The 24,881-nt window shown below is 39.7% G+C and overlaps 1 protein-coding gene across 4 annotated transcripts in view; it reads right to left on the bottom strand.

The window, feature by feature from the left end:
- LOC134213250 (serine-rich adhesin for platelets) overlaps positions 1 to 24,881 on the bottom strand; it is a 427,675-nt gene that overhangs the window by 258,273 nt on the left and 144,521 nt on the right. Inside the window, exon 2 of one of the 4 annotated variants that reach the window (XM_062692076.1) lies at positions 11,322 to 11,367. The exons of the other annotated variants lie outside the window; for them this stretch is intronic. The gene's annotated coding sequence lies outside the window, so the exon portion shown is untranslated. The remainder of the gene's footprint in view (positions 1 to 11,321; positions 11,368 to 24,881) is intronic. 4 annotated transcript variants of the gene reach the window in all.

The raw sequence follows: 24,881 nt of genomic DNA, 5'->3' as shown, positions 1-24,881 counted from the left end.
CCAGGATTTTGAAACGCTAGCGAACCTCCCTAGCAGCACACTTGTTCCACATGGGTCACTGCAACTTATATGTGACCAGATTCGGTCACAATCAAGTTGCTGCAACCATTTTTGTCTGACTTGTGCTGCTCGGGCTAGGGGTAAAAGTCAACTGAACAACGCGCATAAGATAGAGCAGCATCGCATGCTTTGTTGTCTCTTTCTTTCGCTTGGATACACTGGAGAGCCGTTCGTCGATTGTTGATACACGAAAGGCCTACTTCGAAACTTGCAGTTTGTTCTATGATTCCTATCTGTTTTGTGCAAAATGTCTACTTTAAAAGAAGGAATTATACCCATAATTGCCATATTCAAACACGGGGATGGGCAAACGCCTACTTCTAGACAAGGAATAACATCTACTCTTGCCTTTATTTTGAGCAATCGCCTTCTTTTAATCATATCCACCATTGCTTCATTTGGACAAGCTCGGTGCTCTAGTGGCTACCGCTTCTGCCTTATAAGCAGGAGGTCGTGTGATCGATTCGTGTCGTGCGATCGATTCCTTTCCTACTTTGTATTTCTGTGTTATACGTTATACCAAAAAACGATTCCTACTGTTTTAACCGTCCACACAATCCCAAAAAACCTCCCGTGGAACCTATGAGTGGTCGTAGAGTTCTCTGTATCTTTCTTATGTAGGTGTCCAACTAACCATCCTTCCTCTTCCTCAGCATTCGCAAGGACGTGACCAGGACAGATCTCGACTATTGGAAAGTGCATTGATACCATTTAAGAAATAGTAATTAGTTCCAAATCAATATCTGTGGTAACGGATGAAAGTCATGCTACTATCATACAATAGTCCAGGCTTATTCTTCTTCTTCTTCTTATTGGCATTACATCCCCACACTGGGACAGAACCGCCTCGTAGCTTAGTGTTCATTCAAGCACTTCCACAGCTATTAACTGCGAGGTTTCTAAGCCAGGTTACCATTTTTGCATTCGTATTATCATGAGGCTAGCACGATGATACTTTTATGCCCAGGGAAGTCGAGACAATTTCCAATCTGAAAATTGCCTAGACCGGCACCGGGAATCGAACCCAGCCACCCTCAGCATGGTCTTGCTTTGTAGCCGCGCGTCTTACCGCAGTCTTGGCTTGTACCACCTACGAAATTGTGCGAACTGCGAAATGCTAATGAATATCCACTATTGCTTCATTTCTGGCAAACGCCTATTTTCAATGAAGGGATCATATTCACCATTGCCTTAATCCGGACAAACTCCTACTTTTAATGAAGGAATAATATACACATTGCCTTAATCCGGGCAAGCGCCTTATTTGGTAGATGGGATCATTTCCACCATTGCTTTAATCCTGGCAAACGCCTATTTTCAAAGAAGGGATCACATCCGACATTGCTTCAATCCGGGCAAGCACCTACTTTTAAAAAAGGAATTACATCTACCATTGCCTTACTCCAGGCAAGCGCCTATGTTTAAAGAAGGAATCACATCCTCCATTATATCAATCACGGCAAACGCCTACTTTTAAAATAGGGATCATACCCACCATTGCTGCTTCCTGGCAAACGTATATTTTAAAAGAAGGGATCACATCCAACATTACTTTGATCCGAGCGAGCGCCTCCTTTTAAAGAATGAATTTCATCCACCATAACGTTAATCCGGCTTTAGGACAGTTTGTCGAATGACATTTCATCGAATGACGTTTAGTCGAATGACATTTAGTCGAAAGTACATTTAGTCGAATGGACATTTAGTCGAATGGACATTTAGTCGAATGAAAATTTAGTCAAATGGACATTTAGTCGAATGGACATTTGGTCGAAAGGACATGAAGTCGAAAGGACATTTAGAACAATGGAAATTTAGTCGCATGTTGAAAGTGTTTAATCGGTGATAGGTAATAAGTTAAATGGATAATTCTGCAATAGATTTTTGGATAAATTTGAATAAATAATCCATCCATGATGAAGCAAGTGTGTAGGAGCCGGACAATACTAAATACTCATCCTACTTGGTTGGCATGTGTACAAAAATACATATGAGAGAGTTAGTTCTGAAAATGTATTGCGAGAGATCGGCTGGTACCTGGTGCTGGGAATTTGGTTTCATCAGTACCCGCTAAGCTGCGGTGGACGACGGAGGTCCTTCGTAGTTTAGTAGGGAAAGCACCTGTCATGCGAACTGGGGTCGTGGGATCAAACCCCACCGAAGGGGCGGTTACCCTCCAATACCTTTTCCGAACTAAATCTATCACATGTTGTACATATGCATAATCAAGTTTCAGACATAGTAATTAATTTCCACTCCGGGTGGCTTAATACCCGGTCAGGAAGTTCAATCAGCAGCGGAGGATTTTTCACCTGAGCTAACAGAAACTTCTTTCAGCACATGGTCAAAAACTAAAAATATCAACGTTATTTTGCCAATATCTCGTCGTAGTTGGCTTTGGAACATTTAGTCTAATGACATTTGGTCAAATGACATTTTTGCGAAAGGACGTTTAGTCGAATGGAAATGGTTTCCTTATTCTTTTCATTGAAACTCTTTCTTTCACTTAATATTTGTACAATAATTAGTTCAGAATAAAATTCCAGCCATAATTCGTTAATTATTGGCCGAAAATTCAATTCCGACCAAAAAAAATTCGACGTCATGTCTATTGACGAAATATCATTCGACTGAATTTCTTTTCATCATGTGGAATAGATTCATCGTAGTCGGTTAGACGGGTTCACCAAAGTCAATATCCAGTCGGGAGGGCTTTGGTACAGTTTGTCGAATGATATTTCATCGAATGACGTTTAGTCGAATGACGTTTAGCCGAATGACATTTAGTCGAAAGGACATTTGGTCGAGGGGACATTTGGTCCAATGGACATTCAGTCGAATGGAAATTTAGTCAAATGGACATTTGGTCGAATAGACATTTAATCGAAAGGACATTTAGTCGAATAGAAATTCAATCGAATGTTGAAAGTGTTTAGTCGCTAATAGATAATCAGTTAAATGAATGAATCGTCAATAGATTTTAAATTAAATTTGAATAAATAATCGACAGAATACATGGATTAGAGAAATTCAATGGACGTGAAAAAATTCAATCAGCAGCGGAAGAAACGAATACGTAAGCCAATGAGGATTTTTCACTTGAGAGATGACTTTTGATGACTTTTGGAGACCCTGGTGGATTATGAAAAATTGAAAACCTACAGAAATAGCTAAATATTAAGTACTGATGGTGAAATGTAGTCGCCTCTGCACATCTCGATATTGAAGGGACCATCGAGATAGGGAGATATTGAGGAATGGAAGGAAAATTGAAATGAGTACTCGAGAAAAATGCTTGTTGCTATGAAAAAAGACAACGAAACAAATTACGCTTTCTGTTGTTGATGTGTTTCTTATTATCTAAAGATGGTCTAAAAGCCTAAAAAATAATCCTGAACAAAATATGATCAGAACACATCGAGATAGGAAGGTTATCGAGATGCAGAAAGCCCAACTGTATGTAGATTGAGTGGACTGAGGGAACCATCGACATAGGGAGAGATATCAAGATATAGAACATCGAGATGTAAAAAGTCGACTGTATTCTCTATTCTATTTTTCGGCACATGGTCAACAATCAATAATATCAATGTTATTTTGCCAATACTTCATCGTAGTCGGCTTTGGAACATTCCGTTGATTGGCATTTAGTCGAATGACATTTAGTCAAATGATTCACAATAATTTATGTTTATACAACAATTAGGTATACAATAATTAAAAATAAATTAGCTCAGTATAAAATTTACTTCCAAACAAAATTCGTTAATTATTGACCGAAAATTTAATTTTGACGAAATGGTCACATGACCTAATGTCTATTTGACGTCATGTCTAATGACAAAACATCATTCGACTAAATTTTTTTTGACAAAGGGGGATAGGTTTATGTTAGTCGGTTGGAGAGGTTCACCAAAGTCAATAACCAGTTGAGAATATTCTCGGCATATTCACCATTCACCATTCATCACCATTCATTTTTGTATTCTTTATTCTTTTTATGAACCCATCATTCTTTGGACAATTGGAGCAATAAATCATTTATTTTTTAAGTGTTATTGAGTAACTTTACTCAATAACACTTAAAAAATAGGAACTTTCCTATCTTTCAAATATCTATTCGACGGAACGTCATTGGACTAAATGTACCAAGATTATTCATTCTAAAATCTGCTTTCGACTAAATGTCCTTTTGATCAAACGTCCTTTGACCAAATGCACCAAGATTCATCATTCGAAAATCTGATTTCGATTAAATGTCCATTCGACAAAATGTCCATTCGACGTAATGTCCTTTCGATCAAATGCCATTCGACCAAATTTCCTACGTCTCTAGTGGATTAAAAAATAATTTTCGACTAAATGTCCCTTCGACCAAATGTCCATTCGACGTAATGTCCTTTTGACCAAATGTCCATTCGACGTAATGTCCTTTCGAACAAATGTCTTTCGACGAAATGGTATAGATTCAGTCGGGAGTATTCTCGGATTATTCACCGTTTTCGTTTTTTTTAATTTTTTCATGAACCCAATATGGACAATATTGGAGCAATAATTATGTGACTTTTATAAACACCACAATAAATCATTTATTTTTAAATTGTTATTGACCTAAGGTCTTTTTTAAAAAGCCATTCGACGGAACGTCATTGGACTAAATGTACCAAGATTTTTAATTCGAAAATCCGCTTCCGACCAAACGTCATTCGACCAAATGTACGAAGATTCTTCATTCTAAAATCTGATTTCGACTTAATATCAATTCGACCAAATGTTCATTCGACGTAGTGTCCTTTCGACCAAATGTCATTCGACGAAATGGTATAGATTCCGTTAATCCAGGCAAGCGCCTCTTTTGAAGAAGGGATCATATCCACCAACAGGCATTGAAAGCGTGAGTGAAGCGGACGAGCATTAATCTAATTCAATCATAGCATTCAATGGCAGTAAGTGAACAGCCTTGCTCAGATGGATACCAAACAACGATTATGAGCGATCGTTGCTGCGTAAACAACGAGCAACATAGTTCGCCAAGCCAAACTTGGTATGGTATCCAGGGAAGCTACGACTGGAGCATTTGTGTTACGCTTGCTCTACTAGAATAAAACCAAAACACATCAGGTGTTCTGCTTTATTCACTCTGCTTTCAATAACTAGGATGGAGGAGAGAAAGTATCAAAGTCTCCCATGCAGTGTATAATAGTTCCATTCTCATATCGGACTTAATTTTCCTAATGTCTGAAAAGTTACCAAGTGATTTGCCTCGCTCAGTTGTCTCCCATTGGTGAGCGATGAAGATCTTTAAACATTGAATCAACGAACGCCAAATTTGAACGATCTAGAAAGCATCAGCAATTAGACCGTAGGATAGCATCAAGTTGGCATGAATTTAGCCGATTTTTACTAATGATCTGATTTTTTTCAATGCCTGTCCACCAATGATTTAATCGTGGCAAACGCCTATTTTTAAAGGAGGAATCACATCCACCATTGCCTTAATCCTACCATTGCCTTAATCTTGGGCTAAAACCTATTTGAAAGAAAGGATCACAACCGCCATTGCCGTAATCCGGACAAGCGGTTATACCCGGCTTAAGTATGCTTTCTTCGAAAGAATTACGTCTTTTCAATCCTATTATAGACCGGTGCGGTGTTATATTCCTTACTAGAAATAACAACAAAAAATTATGGGAAATGTCCATTGCTGAATTACCCCCTTCCTTTTTGACGCTTTTCACAGTTATGCCAAAAGCTCAGGGTGTTATAAATTATTGCGCAAGCTGGGCAAACGCGTGCATGGCAAATAGGAGATGACCAATTCTGGGGAATGCTGCATTCTGGCGAATGGCTTTCTGGGGAATTGTCCACTCTGGTAAATTGATTCTGGAAAAAAGTATTCTGGCAAATGACTTTCTGGCGAATGTCATACAACCCCTTCGCTCATTCCTTTTGAAATTTCTCCGGAATTCACTTTGAGTATTCTTTCAGGAATCCCTTCAGAAAACCCTTCAGAAACTCTTTCAGGAATCCTTCGAAAATTTCATTTAGCAATCCTTTCGAGAGTTCCTTCGAGAAACGTTTAAAAAGTTCTTACGAAAATCCTCCAGGAAATCCTTTAAAATTTCTGTTAGAAACTCCTCCGGAAGTTCCTTTACGATTTCCAATTTCGACTTTCAATAATTTCCCGGGAGAATTATTTTAACAAAATTTCAGGAGTAATTTCAAATGAATTCAAATGAAATTTTCAAGCATATATCTATTGGAATTTTCATATAAATTACTGGGTTTTTACAGGGATTCATTCGGAAATTCTTCAGAAACTCCGGCAAGATTTCCTCCAGAAATATCTGAAGGAATCTCTTCGTTAATTCTTCTAGGAATTTTTCCGAGATTCCGTCAAAAATTCTGATTTGAATCTGGAATTAAGACTTAATGCCATAAAAATAAACACAAAAATACCCACAAGTATTCATCCAGGTGATAAAGCATGAATTAATCCAAAAGTTCGTTCGGAACGTCCTCCACACATTTTTTCGAAAAAAAAAATACCCCTAGGATTTGATTCCGTTCGTCATCCAGAAGTTCATTCAGGCATATCTTCAAACATTCCTTCATCGTTAGTAATACATCGAAAATTTCTTTACTAAATTGTCTAAAAAATTTTCTGGAAACTGCTCAGGAATTTCCTTCAGGAATTTCTTCGGAAAATTCTTCGGCAATACCTACGGAAATTGCATCAGGGAAACCTTCCGAAACTCCCTTAGGAGAATTCCTTCAGAATTTTTTTTTATGGGGAGCCCACGCATACATGCCGATGTGCTCAAGAGCCGAGGATTCGGTATCGTTGCGCTGCAGGAGGGTTGTTAAGCGGGATCAATTGTGCGAACGTGTAGAGATAATCATTCCATGTATCAGAGCTGCGGCAACACATACGAATAGAGAATAGTTTTCATAGTTATGAGCGATATTAAAGGCGCATGATATGGTGCTATGGCTGATCAATAATGAGAGAATGTGTTGTTTCAGAGTCAAAGACCAGTTCTTCACCTTTAGCATAATCAACACTGATGATGATCAGAGTGCAATCTAAGCGCAGTTCGAACAAGAGTACGACAACTGCCCAGGCAACGACGTCAAAATTATCATAGTTTAGATTTGACCGACTATTGAAATATTCAACGTCCACCAGCTGACGAACGAAAACGGCCTACGACTAATTGATTTCGCCGCCTCCAAGAATATGGCCATTCCCAGCACCTACTTCCAACACAGAATCACAAATCGAACACGTTCTAATTGATGGACGGCACTTCTGACATTATCGACGTCAGGACATATCATGGTGATGGTTAAACTGCGCCCAAAACTATCCGCCATCAACAATGTTCGGTAGCGACGGCCGCCACGTTACGACCTAGAACGACTAAAGCAACCTGATGTCGCCACTGCATGCCCGTAGCATCTCAGGGCAGCATTACCGGAAGAGGATGAACCCGATGAGGCCCCTTCTGGAGGTCTGCTGGACTACAGTTATTGCAGCCATTAACGACGCAGAGGAGTGCAAAGTTTGATATGTGGAACGAAGGCGACGGAACGATTGGTTTGACAAACATGCAGACAGATTCTGGAAGATACAAATGCAACGCGGGCGTTCGCGCTGCACTGCCGTAATCTGGAAAAGTGACGTAACAGCCATTTTACAACATCCATGTTTTCCATTTTTCTGTTAAAGAGCGCGATGAATAGTACTCGTTAACACCATTTTTGGAAAATGGCGTATACGTCACTTTTTCAGATTACGGCAATGCAGCAAGGGATCCTTCAGAACGTGGAACGCTATAGACGAAAACGGAAGCAGCAGAGCCGTCTCTTTCAGGAGAAGAAACCCCGTCTGGAAAAAATGAAAAAAAAAACAGCTGAGCCGTTATTAAGAATTATTCAAGTTCTATCAGAAGCTCAACGCATCTCCCAAAGACTTCGTGCAGCGAGCCGAGATGTGCAGGGATAAGGACGGAAGGATCTTGGCAGACGAACGTGTGGTGATCGACAGGTAGGTGGAAGCAGCACTGCGAGGCACACCTAAATGGCACCGAGAGTAGAAGGTCAAGGCAACGGCAAAGACGATGACAGCAGTTCAGCGGACGATGAAAAACGACCAGCTCCACCTTTAGAGAAGTTATGGATGGTGTCGGCGCTAAACTTATCAAGATGGACATTTTCCATCTCACTGAACATATATTCATCTCATCGCAAAACAAAGAAATACAGCACCAATTTCGTCGCTTATTTTTACTAACACGCGTGCTCACTGAAACAAACAAACCAAATTCCTTTTCATTATTTTGTTTTTGATGGGATGGAAATAGGAGCTATGGGATGAAGTGCCGAACCGTTCCTCTAGTCAAAATCTGAGGAAAAGAATAACTGTCGGAGGAGTGGAAGCTATGGCCCAGATTGTTACTGTACGGCAAATCCTTCAAAAATGCCGTGAATATCAGGTCCCAACGCCAACGCAACGGTTTTTAGGCTGCATACGATAGTAGATATAGACCACGTAGCGCTATTGATAATTATAGGAGATTGCGATTTCTAGAATGGATGTTTTGACGTTGGCTTTCTCAGTCTAAATTATTTAAAACCCGCCGGGAACTACTACAAGATGATAGTTTTTCGTGTCTGTTGTTTAATATTACGCTAGACGGTGTCATGCGGAAAGCCGGGAACGATTTTCAACAGATCCAGTCAATTTATTTGTTTCTTGTATGACATGGACATAACTCTACGGCGAACCCAGTATCCAGAAGGTAGCTAAAGCCGGAAGGGTACGATGGGCAGGACATGTTGCAAGAATGCCGGACAGCAACCCTGCAAAGATGGTGTTCGCTTCCGATCCGGCAGGTACGAGACGACGTGGAGCGCAGCGAGCGAGATGGGCAGACCAGGTGCAAAACGACTTGGCGAGGGTAGGGCGTATCCGAGGATGGAGAGATGCGGCCTCGAACCGTGCATTGTGGCGTCAAATTGTTGATTCAGTGTTATCTGTTTAGAGGTTAACTAAATAAATAAATGAAATGACATGGACATTGTCGGCAGAACATTTGAAAACGTGGAAGAATTGTTCACATGCCTGTAACGTGAGACAACAAAAGTTGGACTGGTGGTGAATGCGTCGAAGACAAAGTACAGACAGTGAGCGGAACCGATTGCGACAGGGCCCGCTTGGGAAGCAGTGTTACGGTAGACGGGGATACCTTCGAGGTGGTTGAAGAATTCGTGTGTACCTTAGATCCTTGCTAACGGCTGATAATAATGTTAGTCGTGAAATACGAAGTTTCATTACCTGTAGAAGTCGGGCCTACTACGGGCTCCAGAAGAAACTGCGGTCGAAAAAAAATTCACACCTGCACCAAGCAAACGCACCATGTACAGAATGCTCATAAGACCGGTGGTCCTCTAACGACATGAGTCTTTGACTATGGTCGAGGAGGACTTGATATGGTATTCGAGAGTCGCGTGTTTAGGATCATCTTTGACTGCAAGGGAATGTTGGGCAGGACATGTCGCCAGAATGCCGGACATAACCCCTGCAAAGATGATGACTCGGCAGGTACAAGAAGGCGTGGAGTGCAGCAAGCTAGGTGAGCGCACCAAGTACAAATTGATTTGACGAGGGTGGAGAGATGTGGCCTCGTACTGCACAGTATAAAATATTACAGCATATATGATGTAACAAAAAGGCTCCATTCGATTCGACTCATTTTTCCATCACTTTTAAAAAATACAGCTTGTCATTAATATGGGGCTTGTATTCAATATTGCGTACAAGAAAAAGTTGGATGTAAAATCAGAGGTTATTGAACACAAAAAAAAGGTTCAAATATTTCCATGGCATGTAATTTTCAGAATTTTTAACTGTGTGTGTATTGTGGCGTAAAAATGTTGATTCAGTTTTATCTTTTTAAATGTAAGCTGAATAAATGAAAAGAAATAAGTCGATCGATATGAATCACTATAGGTATCGGGACCTCGTATATAAGTTTGATTTGAAGCGAAAATTCACGTAAACTTAGTGGACGAAAGGGCAAAAATATTGAAAATTTATCAATTTGTATTCATAATAGTCTCTAAAACTCAAATACAATCAATTGCCGATACATACATCAACAGCTCAAATCCTACTTTTAATAAGTTTTCTTATGATTATAGCCTTTCAAGCTTACCTACTATATTATTTCGCTTGCCAGTTTTGTATCTATTCAAAACATTTTCCGTAATCGACCGGTATCAAAGACATCAAGTTTGAATATTAAGCAAGTTGTTGTTTTTAAGCAGTACGCCTACAACAAGAGCTGCGTTAACTTTTTAACTGCAATCCTGAATAGGTCTCATCAGTTTCGCCATTTTGGATCTTTCTTTCCTTATTCATAGCAACGATAAAAATAGCCAATTATCTTTCCCATAAAACTCTTATCCATCGCCAGCCAGATGGATTGCCTTTGAACAATGTAGCGCTAATTTAAGCAGCCGCGTTAAGATTCGTACAAGCAGCAGCTACTATATGGCACCTTGGAGGCACTCTCGAAAACGATTCGATCTACTATTGAAAAACCGGTACGACGCGGACGTCGTCGCGTCGATACGATGGTGCGCCGATTAGCCACCACACTTAGCGTGCCAATCAATATTGGCTTTGGCTAGAGTGCCGGTTGCGAAATAGTGCGCCATGGGCAGCCAGTTGGTGGCTTATACGTTTGAGCGCTTTTAAAGTGCCATGTTGTATTTAATTAAGATCCAATAAAAATGAAAATTAGAAAGAACTACAAGCCATAAAAGTCACCCGATGGTGGTGGTGATGGTGCGAGGAAGTATGCGACATTAAGGGTGGTGTGAGGTTTGTAAGCACTACATTTTGTCTCTTTTGTTGTTGATCCAGTTCCAGAGACATAGCAAAACATTTTCATTATGTCTCTGAAATGAATCATTTGAAAACATGAAGCTTTTAGAAATGAATTAATGTTACTTTTATTTGAATTCGTAACATATACGCAAACAAATAATAATTGAAAGCAAAGAATTACGCAAATTGTTTTTCTAACTTTTATGATTTTTTCAGCAAAGTGCGCGCATGATAGCAGTAAATAACGAAAAAGATTAAGAGTAACAGTTTAATAAAGCAGAATTCTAACCAATTTCGTAGCAACAAATTTTATTCGAAGAACAAATAAAAATGTATGTCATATTATAAGCAAGATTAAACATACCAGCAAATATTCTAGCTATTATCCTATGTGTTTATTGGCGAGTTACCTGCGAAAAAGAGAGAAATAAAATTAGTTCATGATTGTTTGATCAACACCTAATGAAGCTCAGATAATATACTTTTTCATATATAACGAGGGAACCAAAATGTAATCTAAAATTAAGAGACCCTATTATTTATCATTAGCGAAGTATAGGAGCGTGGCGTTAGGCATAATGGCATCATTATGTTCGAAACTTGACGGGCTACGCATTTTATTAATTAATGTACATTGCACCGGGATATGAATAATGCTCCTGGAATTAAAAATGGTCATATTAACATGAACAGGCAAATTATACGATTTCATGATTTTTATATTCATCACTATGGGAGCGGATTTATTTCCGTGCAATAACCTCTAGGGGAAGATGCCCCATAACGCCTTTAGGGTATTCCCTCATATTCATCGTGGTTGAGGTGGACGTAATAAAACTTGACCTAACAATAGGTAGGTCAGGCAATGAAGTGTCGAAATAATATATAAAAATGTTGGATGAAACATCTAACATGTTGGTGAGAAAAAACTCCCTAGTGGGACTAATTTACAATTTACTAGGGGAACTGTTCCGTCACTGAACACATATTCATCTCATCGCAAAACAAAGAAATACAGCACCAATCTCGTCGCTTCTTTTTTGCTAACACACGTGATCACTGAAAAAAAAAATCACAAAAATAAGAAACACACCAAATTTCTTTTCATTGCTTTGTTTCTGATGGGATGGAAATAGGAGCTATGGGATGAAGTGCCGAACCGTTCCCCTAAGCGTCTCCACGCACTGTCCATATCACAGTTGCGTTATTGTTTCTGATTAGCCGACGCATGATGCCTTGCTTTAAGACTGCCTGGTATACCCCGTTAGGCATAAGTACGTCATGCATAATGGAGGTTGGGCATAACAATCGTTAGGCATAATGTAAGTTAGGCATAATGGATGTTAGCCATAAAATGACCCAAAGTATAGCCCATGACATAAAGAGGGTAGAAATATGCCAAACGTCCATTATTATGCCTAACGTCGCGGACACAAGCCAAGCTATGCAGCGTTTTGTCTCGTGAGTTTTCCGGCAACAGAATATGTTCTATAATTTAATTTGGAGGCAAAATTTACGATTTTGAACTCTTACTAGAACATCAAATTTTAAAATTGCAATAATTTCCCACTCTTTGAAGAAATACGTGACAGCAGGTATTACAAGGGCATCCGATAACACACTTTTCCTAGTGAATCGAAACGAAATTTGAAATGTCCATGTTGGTTTCAAACGAAACGAAACATAATATAAATTACGTGTTTTGTCTCAAATTTCGAACATGACTTATATTCCGAACACTGGCGTATTAGCTCCCTCAATCTAACATTTTCATCGGTTTCCCCCACTCTGGATTAAATTCAAGATTCTATGGAAAGAATTACACGAATAATGTCGAAACGGCCATTTAAAAGCGAGTTTTCGGAATACTATTGCGATACGTTGCGTCGAATTATTTCCGTCCACAATGGAACAACTCAAGAAATGATTAATATTTAGTGCTTTATGAGAATTTTTTTTTAATCTTTGTTAAGGTGTTTTTTTTAATCTACAGACTAAGTTCAACACCGGCTTTATGAGAATGATTATTGGACTAAAATTAAGGATCTATTTGCTGTGAAAAGCATTCAGATTGATAAGCGAGCTAACTCACATAAAATAAGGAGAGCATCACGATCGAGGATTTCGTGCAGAATCGCATCGTTTTATTTATTGCCGATCAAAAATAATACGTAAAAATTATGCAATGATGCGCAAGTCAAATCATGAACAATTCTGTGGGCCACGAGTCTGATTGGATTAAATTTGCTCATGAGGTTTAAAAATTTGAGTTTTTTCCTACATAGCCAATTATTCATCTTTTGCCGTTTGTGCTAATTGTGGCATATTATTAGTGAAAATTATAAAAGTGAACTAAGATTTACTTTACAGATTTAGTATTATTCACTTTAAATAGAAATAGAAGAACGTAAATGTGAAAGGAAAGATTTGCAAATATGGGAACATAAAAAGAAAAAAGACTGTTATTAATAAAAATATTGTAATGTAATGATTAAAAGTAACCATTGTTTAAACTTAAAATTTGTTCCGCGATTTTTTTTCAAACAGCTTTTCATAAACTTTTGAGATAAGCGAACTATTGTATCGATTAACAAATAGTGATAGGAAGTGCTTAGTTCTTCCATTATTTAGTTGTTATCCAGCATAAATTATGGATAATTACTTGTCAGTGACAAAATGATCGTTTATGAAATTTACTTCAAATATATGAGAACTCATATGATATGAGTATGCATCGATACTTTTAGTATCGACTAAGGTGGTATCGTTTCCTCCCTATTTCTGAGCCTGAGTATCTTGAAAGGACGCTTCTTAGCCTCTTAAAAAAATAATTCTGTGCCTCTTGAAAGAAGGCTTCCAAGCCTTTTTAACGAAGGCTTCCGAACATCATGAAATAAGAATTCTGAGCCTGTTGAAACGAGGCTTACGAGCATCTTGGAAGGTGTGTTCTGAAAGTAAACTTCCAAGCCCCTTGAAAGGAAGCTTCCAAGCCTCTTGAAAGAAGGTGCCCGAGCCTTTTTAAAATAACTCCGGACCTGCTTGAAAGGAGGTTTCGGACACTGTCGGTAATATTTTATTGTAGGAGATTGCGACTGGTAGAATGGATATTTTGACGTTGGCTTTCTCAGTCTAATTTAATTAAGACAGCTTAGTTGTATATGACGTTGCACGATATTGCATAACTCTGACGGTACCACCGTAGTACCGCCGTTGCTGTATGCGTTGTGTCTATGTGCAGTGAATATTGTCTTTAATTAATTTTAATATCAAATGTTCAATGCAACTACAAGAAGCTCCAACTACCCAGTTAAGGCATTCATTCCGTATGTAACGAGAGTCGGCCGATAGCTTATCCCTTGAAAAAGGTCCAATACACGGGACCGAAACGTCGGGCTATGCCAAACCAGCCGTCTTAATTAAATTAGACTGAGAAAGCCAACGTCAAAATATGGTAATATTTTATATATTAATGTATATTTTGATTCTCATATATTTAGTTAGTAATGGATCCTGTACACCTCCGGTGGTGCAAAGGGCCGACTTGAAAGATCACCATCCTGAGCGTTGCCCGGCTATCGCTTTCGGTCGACTTCTTTTATTTCTTTATTGAGGCTTCGCCGCCATGAGCCTCTGGGTCTGCCTATGCTGCGATGCCCCGCTGGGCTCCAGTCTAATCTATGTTTACAGATTTCGTTTCCGCCCCTACGTAGAGTGTGGCCAACCAAGCCCCACATCTGTTCCCGAATTTCAGTAGCTATCGGCCTCTGAACACAACGACGACGGAGCTCGTTGTTTGACATCCAGTTGTGAGGCCACCAGGCCCGAATTATGTACCGCAGGCATATGTTAATGTACACCTGCAGCCGTTGAGTGTACTCCACTGATACACACAATGTTTCGCTAGCGTATAACAGCACAGATTTCACTGAAAATTCGTATTTTAGTGCGTTCACTTATCTGCATGTTTTCCAGATATTTCTTAAACTCGCAAAGGCAGCCCTTGCTTTCTTGATCCGTGCGCCTATGTCGATCTTGGTACCGCCGTCTGACGCCATTTGGCTACCAAGATATTGGAAGCATTCTCCACTGGTTGCTCGGCTACTGTGAAACTAGAAGGAGTCACCGTGTTTACATCCAACGATTTGGTTTTGTTGACGTTGATGACTAAACCTGCCTCTGCATATCAGAGCGCCGTTGCGCGAGGAGTGCAACGTCATCAGCCAATTCGAAGTCGTTTAGGTGCCATAACAGCCCGCGGTTTGGTTCACGGTCAATCGCATCTACCAGAATCTCATCGATTTCGATGAGGAACAGTAACGGTGATAGAATACATCCTTGCCTCACACCAGCTACAACCCGGATATGGTCGGACAGGACCCCATTGTGCAGCACTCTACATAAAAAGGCCTCGTACTGTGCTTCGATGAGGCCGATGATTTTCTCAGGAACCCCTTTGCGTCTAAAGGCACCCAATATATTCTCGTGTTTGAGACGGTCGAAAGCTTTTTGTAGTCAATGAAAACCAAGTAAAGGGACTCTTGGAATTCGTTGACCTGCTCCAGAACGATACGGAGCGTGACAATATGGTCCACACAGGATCTTTCGGCATGAAATCCGGCTTGCTGCCACCGGAGAGTTGCATCGATCTTCTCCTGAATCCGGGCTAGGATAATTTTGCACAGAACTTTGAGAACGGTACACAGCAACATAATGCCTCGCCAGTTATCGCATACAGTCAGGTCACCCTGTTTGGGCACCTTCACTAAGATACCATGCATCCAGTCGACCGGGAAAGTTGTGGTGTCCCAGGTATTACGAAATAAACGATGCAGTAGTTGAGCGGATGTCATGGGGTCAGCTTTGAGCATCTCGGCTGATATGCGGTCGACCCCTGGGGCTTTATTCGATTTCATGCTTTGGATGGCTGTTTGAATCTCTAACAGTGATGGAGCAAATATCTGCACAATATTATTTATTAATATTAAATTAACATATACGTATTTTGCGTGCTTCGTTTTCTGATTACCCATTACTAAAAACGCTGAAAAGGTTTTCCAGTTGTAGAATAAAAGAATTTGTATATCTCATATCCAAGATGATTCTAATTAGCGGTGCAGCCGAAATTTTTTGATTAAATTAAATTTTAAATAGGTTGTAATGTATTTCGAAATTTCGCGGAATGCCGTTCTATTTCGTAAAAACGATTTTTAATTGCGAAATTATTGGAATTGACCGAAATCGAAATGAAAACTCATATGTGAATATGTACGTTATGTGGAAGATATTGATTTGGAAAATGTATTGGAGGTAACCACTTTCCCTTCGATGGGACTCGAACCCATGACCCTACAGTAGGGTCATGGGTTCGAGTCCCATCGAAGGGAAAGTGGTTACCTCCAATACATTTTCCAAATCAATATCTTCCACATAACGTACATATTCACATATGAGTTTTCATAACATTGTAAATTAACGTCCAAGTCGGGTGGTTTAATCCCCGGAAATAGGCAATTACCTTTGATTGAACCGAAATCGAAATTTAAAAAATCTCCTTGTTCAAATTCCGCGTAGTTTCGTTTTGAATTATCTGGATTTTTTTTTAATATCGCATATCCTTAGCCTTAAGCGTTGGTCTTTCGATGTAAATCTTCGCAATATTGGCTATCTTCTTGAGCCCTATATCATGTAGCCCCACTGACCATACATCTACGATAATTACGTCGATAAAACGATCAAACGGTGGCATCGGTCTAAATGGAAAACCAATGTTTCCCAAGCGAGTCATCCCCCACTAGTTGTTGATGGGATTAGCGTTTTAACGACCCCCTGCCCATCATCGTTTGTGGGTGTCTGTTTATGTGTATCGAACCCGGCCAAAGTGCGATAATGCTGAGATCCGGTCGGCCCATAAATAGACGGCGCCAACGGACTCGTATCTAAGTAATGCAATCACGTGCTCGTACAACTGATAGCACATTAATCATTCATCACACCATGAACGATCGAGTGAGTCGTGCAGTTTTTTTTTCTCCGATCGTAAATACGAAATGTATTCGATACTGGTTTTGATGGCCGTGCCCCTGCGTAGATTTGAACCCGTATACGAGCGTAGTCGAATTCATTGACATATTTGGGCATGGGGAGCTTGGAGTCCGAATCAGCACTTCCATCAGCTGTCCTCTGAACGCTAAGGGCCTTGAGGTGCGATAATGCGATAGTGTTGACAGCAAAGGATTTGCTAGTCTTTAGAGGATTGTTGGGAACATGTTTTGGTGATCTTGAATGGCTGACTTTATGAGGGGTTAATCCAAAAACAAGATATGCATTATTGACTGATAACCTTCGAAGGTGCGACAACGAAATTTGCATAGGTATTAAAGCAATCAATCTTTATTCTGCTTGGCTTTACATCTCCAATTTGGGCGACACCCGTTTTTAGCAGGAAATTCATAAATTGATGAATACTTTAGGCTATTTCGATGTTATTCCTTTCCACTCAATGGTTTTAATTTTTCAAAACGTTTATGTTATGTAGTAAATGAAAGCGGCTTTATGTATTTGTTAGTGACATAAAACGAAAACTGGATGGGACAAAAGCTCATCCCAAATAGAATGTTAGAATCTAGTGAATCACCAATTCAACCAGGATCTTCTGTTTCCAACACAACTGGCTCAAAGATGAGCAATTGAACTACCCGAGCAATAGATGTTAACAGATTTATATTAACACTAGTTGTTCTGTTACAGAATTTTTTTATAACAGAGGTTGCCAAAAACGTTACTACCAGGGTAGAAATATTTCACAGTCAATGCAGTGAAGAACACGGATCTCAGTATAATCTGCAGTCGCCTTTATCGCCGCCGTGGTGAGTGCGACTGGGTGCAGCCGAAAAATCATTTCCAACACCGACCATTCAATTTCGCATTCAGCCACTCACAAGTTGCTCTGACAGGCTGCTCAGTTCGCGCCTTACCGTATGACTGTGAGTGGCCCATTTAAACGCGTGCTGTGGTAAATTTCATCTTCGCAGCGCAGTGGGTGATGTGAGTTCTGTTGTTTACTTTTCTGCCTCTCCGGGAATGTGAGGTTGATTTCAATTTTCAAAGCAGGAAGAAAATAAAAAAAATGATATTAAAAAACATCACCTTCATCCAGTGCTGCCGAATATTTACAACCCTGGTTACTACACATGTTTCCAATTGAACAAAAATGTTACATGAAAAATGATGGAAAAAGCAAAAAATGTTACAAACTTTGTTATTGAAAAAAAAACTAAATTATCACTGGTTGTGTTACAAGTATTCCTATTCGTATTAATTATATCACATGGTGTTATAATTATGTAATGTAAACGAGGGAGGTAGGACTATACATACCCGACCCGCTAAACCGTTTCCATTGCCGCCAAGCCCACCCAAGTAACCAAAAGTTTCTTTAAGAGTACGTTATTCGCTTAAGCAGCTCAGTGAAGCTGATTAAGCGAAAAACGTACTCTTAAAGGAACTTTTGATTACCTCCTAGGCGGAGACCTGAAGAACGCAACTCTTGCGGAGGGGTTGTCGCCTACACCACTAGTTGAAGAATTGACTTGTTTTTCCATTTTGGTCCCACGAGTTGCTCGGGAAAAGAGATCCACCACGCTATAGCCCAGCATGACGCGGTAAGGGACAATTACTGTGGAGGGTGCCCAGGTACCCCACAGGCTCCGTTAAAGGCCTAGCTCATTATTTCACCCCCCTGGCCATGCATCCCCTCGGCACGGATCGCTTAACGCCTTGGGATTAGAGGTTTGGGACGATGGTCCCGTTGGTCGCACCCACTCACTCTAGCTGATGTCAGAAGGACAACAGTGCCCAGGCTGCACTACCAGTTAAGTACGCAACCATTAGCTGGCGGTCAACTGTCATCGGAAGACCCGTGGAAGCGTGAGAGCTGTGTAGGTCGTCGGTATCCTTTCCAGATGTCAACTCACCATTTCGCAACCCGAAGCTGCAGTATGTGAACCAAGCCTTTTGACCACCTTATCAATATAATGATCCATAGTGTCGCAACGCATCAATTGAGGCAGATACTATTCCCATCGGTTTCAACAGCTTACTGAATAGGCCAGCATAACCTATTTATCGTGAATGTTTGACAGAATTGACGAAGTTGAAGAATGACTCGGCAGTCTTCATGGTGTTTTTTTCTCTTTGGGTTGCCATTTTTCAGCAACCATTATAATGGATTTTTTTGGCTTTCTCAGTCTTATGTATTCAAAACGATGTGCTTTGTTTTGCCCGACGTTTCGGCCTTTTATTTTGGCCTTTTTCAAGGGTGAAACTGTCTACTCTATCCTACCCTACCCTGTTCACCCTTGAAAAAGGCCAAAATAAAAAGCCGAAACGTCGGGCAAAACAAAACACATCGTTTCGAATACATAAGACTGAGAAAGCAAAAAAAAATCCAGAACAAATCTTCTTGTCGATCTCTCTCTTCAAAAACCCATTATAATGTGATGAAGAAAATCTTTCCTTTTTGTTGCTGAAGGCGAAAACCCCGAGCAACACAAGTCAGACAAAAATGGTTACATCAACATGATTGTGAATCTGGTCACATATCAGTTGCAGAAACCAATGAGGAACATAAGTGCTGCTAGGGAAACGACGTTTAACGTCTCTTGGCTTCAACTTGTGATGAACAAATTTTCCTTGTTTTTGAATTATTTCCTAGGCACGTAAGATGTGAGATGAAGGAGCCAGGAGGAGTTACCAACACCAGAAAGCTGCACCACGGAAGCAGCGAATCCTCATTATTTTATTCAATGGCGCTGGATTGCGTTGGTGGGTGAAACAATGACTATTTTAAAAACAACACATATATTTGACGCTGTATTATAAACAGCTAAATTACTACTCAAATTATTAAATGTTTCATCCATATCCATCCATCAAACAAAAATTTCACTTTTTCACTCCATCCTAACTGCAATTTCAATAGTTTTATGGCCCAACCTACATACAATTTTAGGTCTAGCTTTGTAACGTCTACCTTGAACAAGATGAATATAAAGCATAGCATAGTTTAATTTCAATCTGATTCAAAAGCATGATGACTCCTACTTCTGGCCACGCCCATCTTCACCGCAACTAAGGAGGGGAAAGAAGTGTTGATGTAGTTCTTATTTAACAAAAGGCTTCGCATTAGCGACAGTCCCATACGAACCACGGATTTGCATATTGGGGAAGGTTGGGTCGATGGGTCAGGATTTGTCTGTAGCTGACAATGTGACTGTGGTATAGATCTTACATACGTAAAAGTGTCTACCCAGCGTTACGGGTAATTAAACGAGTTGAATATAAAGAAACATCAAAAAGTCGTTTTGCTTCGAACGTTATGAGGCATTTTCCTCTAAATGTAAATTGTATTTTTCAGTCATCATGCAAAATGTTAAGCAAATCAGAAAACATTAAAAAAATTTAGAAAAATTGTTGTTTTTAACGGAACCGTTTTTATTTTTCAGATTATGAACGAAATTTACTTGACATGGATTTTGAAGTTCTTTCAATCCGATAAGCCAATTTCATGTTTTATTGTTTTTTTTATTTGTCATAAGACGAGTTAGTACAATCCCATTGAATTCCACCACTTAAGTGTTAAGGTAAGTTAAGTGGTGGAATTCAATGGGATTGTACTAACTCGTTTTATGACAAGTGAAGACATTCCACTAAAAAGCTCAAAATAATTTTCTTATGTTTTTTTTATGTTAACCACTGCCTTCTCGACATGCGTTTCATTCGAACAACTTATCTCCCGTGCAATCGGATCATCTTACATTCAATTACCAAGCAATCCAACCTTGTTTAAAGCTCATTTCCAAATCCGATCACCTTATGCCCATAAACGACGTTTCCGTTATCGCAAGAAGAAATCTGTTCACTTTGGAACGTTTTGGTTTCGTTCGCTTAATTCGTTTCGTCTGACTGGGGTTTCTTTCTTCGGTTCGGCACAGGAGTGACACATTAATTGTACTGACCTGAGCCGCCGACGAGCGTGCACTTTTCCATCGGGCAGAGTGCAGATCTCGCACCACTCGCAATTGATTGATCGGTTGATGGCTTGACACTCGAAACGAACACTGACTGAGCTGGCTATCATTCGCATCTCCGCTTTGCACAATTGTGCAAGAAGCGGTACCTACGAAACTGGAGGTTGACCGATTTTCGGTGCTGTCGTTCGGCGTCACAGACGCGCCGCTGCCATATGGTCCATCAATGATATCCAATTCAACCTCCAGTCGACCACAAACAAAGCATTGTCAGCCTGGTGGGTTTGAAGCTAAAGAATCTGAATTAATGCAACTATGGAGATACTGATATCTTCTCACCCTTATACTAAACTGTTGTAAATATTTTATTAGATCGTAATATAACCTGAAACGGATCACACTTGTCTGATAATTAGTTGTGTCACACATAACTGATTATGAGACGTTAACCTTTATGCCTAGGACAAAAATTCGAATGTCCAATTCTTTAATCCTTCTTGGGTGTAATAAAGGTATGAAACCAGATACTCCGCCAGTCACTTCTGCTTCTGGAGGTGGACTTGTTTGCAGTCGAATCCGTCCGGTGGTGAACAAAAAAGAACTCTTGCGAAATTGCGACCAACCCCATCAAGCCGCGTGGATCGACTCGGTAATGTGTGGCTTGACTGGCTTGACTAGGCTCGAGCTCAACCGCGTGCTAAATACATCTGTCAGTTCTGTCGCATTGCTGTATCAGCCAGAAAGCCATTTCCACGCGGCATTAACGTTCTGACTTTGCGATGCAACGCTCCGAAGGCATGAATTGTAACCTTTTGCCGTCGGCTCTTTTTGTGAGGATTGCAGTACAGCGTTGCACCTTAGCTCGGGACAAACAATTACTAATGGATCGTATGGCCTAAGGAAAGCTGTCACTAGCTGTCAATTATCAGTCCCAATGCAACTCACAATGACCTTTTTCGTTGTAGCTAAAGATGGACTCGAAGTGTTCATTTAGGCTATCGATGAATCAAGAATGGAATTTTTCTGATTGAGAAGCAGAAAAACATATTTCAAAACAAATGCATATTCTCAAGAAAAAGAAATTAATAAAATGATTTTAAGGCTTTTTTCCAGTCATCATGTTTGTACAGAGTCCGCTTACAAATGCGGTGTAAATATTCGATCGATAAAAAAAAACATCCATCAAATTAACTGCAAAGCAAACCTACTCTTCAGAAGACGAAAAGGATTCAGACAGCCACTCAGTCAGGGACTTCACTCAATCAGCCAGAATGCAGAATAATAAAAAGCGATTTGCAACCCGCCTGACAACGGAACCATCAACAGCGCAATCGGATGTACAAACATTTATCTGTCTGTCAGCGAATGGCTTAAATGTGCTGTGAAAAGATCTTGCATGTACGATTATCAAGGATATTCAGTTATGAATGAAGCTGACGACATCGTTCGCGTCAGTGCGGATAAGTGGTGATTGATTGGAAATACTTTGTTCCTACCGTTATTCTGACGAAGGACTTCATTTTTCTGCATCATACCTGACATGGCTGCTATTTCCGGAGTAGTGGATCAGGATGGAAAACTTGCCTAACATGTAAATTGAATTATCTTTATTTACGATATTTTCGGCCTTATGCCGGTTCATCTCGAAGCCTAACAAGTACAAAAACTACACCCGTGGGTCACAAACTCGGGAACCTACCGCCCTGGAATTATTATGTATTGTTCATATTTTAAGAAACCTTGAAATTTGATGATGGAGTTCGTCGCTAAACGGGATTCAGAATAGAGGAGAACAGTGCAAAACGCACCCATGGAGCAAAATGGCCTCACTCATATAATCTTTTGTACGACTTATCTGAACGAATGTTACCATCACAATTCAATATAAGTTGTTAAATCCCTTCATTTCTACTCAAATTTTACGATTTGCGTCCATGAGATTTTCGTTAAACTCGTTCAAATAAAAAAACAACCATGCGTTCACCATTATTTCACATGCTGTTGAGTCACTTGACACCACCTTTCGGGCATTTTTCCCCAGGCTCATTTTTTAAAATGCATGCAGTAGGTTTACGCGAGTGTGGCATTTTTGGTAGGCCAAATTACACTCTTTTCTTACTCGTGAAGCGAGTATTTCCACCACTGGTCACAAGATGGTCTTCAGAATACATCAAAAAGTAACCGCTTTATCGGGAGAACCATGTTTTCGGAATGCCATGGAATCTACCAAGGAAAGTGCTGCGAACAATCTATGGAGGGGTGCAGATGGCGGACGGTATCACCTGTTAGGAAAACCATCCATCGTTCAAGACTGGGAAGACTGCGGTGGGATGGGCACGTAGCCAGAATTCCGGACAGTAATCCGGTGAAAATGGTTCTGGACAGCGATCCGACGGAAACAAGAAGGCGAGGAGCATAGCAAGCAAAGTGGTTGGGTGGTTGGGGACGTGCAGCCATGGACCGAGCTGAATGAAGAAGATTTTTATGTACTACACAGGCCACTCCGGCCGTATTCTGATAATAAATAAATAAATAGTATCTACCCATCATCTCCCAATAAGCTTGAAATAGTCTTTACTGCACATAACAAATATTACATGTCGTATGATAAGTTACAGAACATATGAAAAAAAAACTGGAAGAACCTGGTGAACCAGGTCCAAAAATGTCTTAGGCGCTAATGAACATGTCTCGTGATTTGATGAGGTGAACCGGCCCAGATAATAAAAAAATGTCTCGTGATATTAGTTTCACGATATTCAACAAGAACTTTTGGTTTCAAAAGAAACCTATCCCAATCGACCGCGGAAATATCTCGAAACCAGGTCGCCAATTCAAAAGCTCTTCCCAATTTTAAAAATTAGAAACTGAACCGATTCGATTGATGGGTGACTCGTCGGAATAGGTTCAGTATCGAAGGAATTATGCATTTTTGAAGTAATTTTTTTGTGTTCAAAATTTATTTTTAAACAATTTGTTCAACGATATCACATATATATATATATATATATATATATATATATATATATATATATATATATATATATATATATATATATATATATATATATATATATATATATATATATATATATATATATATATATATACAGCGATTCCACGGGAAAAGAATAGAGTTGAAAAAAAAAGTTGTCCAATTTTGCTCAAAATCGCTTGGTATGTTCTTCATCATCTTCATTATGGATAGAAAGCTTATTACTTCTAGTTCTTATCAAAATATTTGGTTTGGTGTATTGGTGTACTCAAATTTGCTAAAATGGTCAAAATATTCGTTTTTTAAGATTTTTGGAATTTTGGACCACAACGACTATATATTTTTATATTTTTTTATGAAAATTCAAACATTTTTACATAACATATAAAAAACTGAAAGCTGCAGCCCAATCGGGTTGTATGCAAAGGAGACGTAGGACTACGTAGCTATTTGAAATTTATGGTATTTGCCATAATAATTTGTGTCGTTTTATTAACATTGAGCAAACTGCTCGGAGGCCAACTGAATCAAGAAGTCGAATAGTTGTTCCCAGTTGGATGGACTTTGAGTCTCTAACCGTGGAATTAACATGACTCATCGGCCGCTGAAGAAAGACGAGTGGTTCCAGTCGGGGACATCACAATACTTACTTTGCCACGTACGCTTACATTACGGGCGAAAACCGAACGTTGCAAATGAATATATTTGCGTTTGGTTTCACGCCACTTCTGATTCTGCTTATTTCGGCCATTTTTGAGGATGGTGTCCTCCAAAAAGGTCTTTATACAAAAGAAGGTTGACCCGACAATCCAATATGAACTTTCTTCAAAGTGCAAATCTCAATCGTAAGTAGCAAATTTGATAGCGCAGCGGAGGGAGATGATGCAAATATTTTGAACGG

This window comes from Armigeres subalbatus, chromosome 2 (assembly GCF_024139115.2).
Source record: "Armigeres subalbatus isolate Guangzhou_Male chromosome 2, GZ_Asu_2, whole genome shotgun sequence".
NCBI classification, from domain to species: domain Eukaryota; kingdom Metazoa; phylum Arthropoda; class Insecta; order Diptera; family Culicidae; genus Armigeres; species Armigeres subalbatus.
Note: the sequence above shows the minus strand (reverse complement) of the source record. Positions and strands in the feature narration are given on the sequence as shown.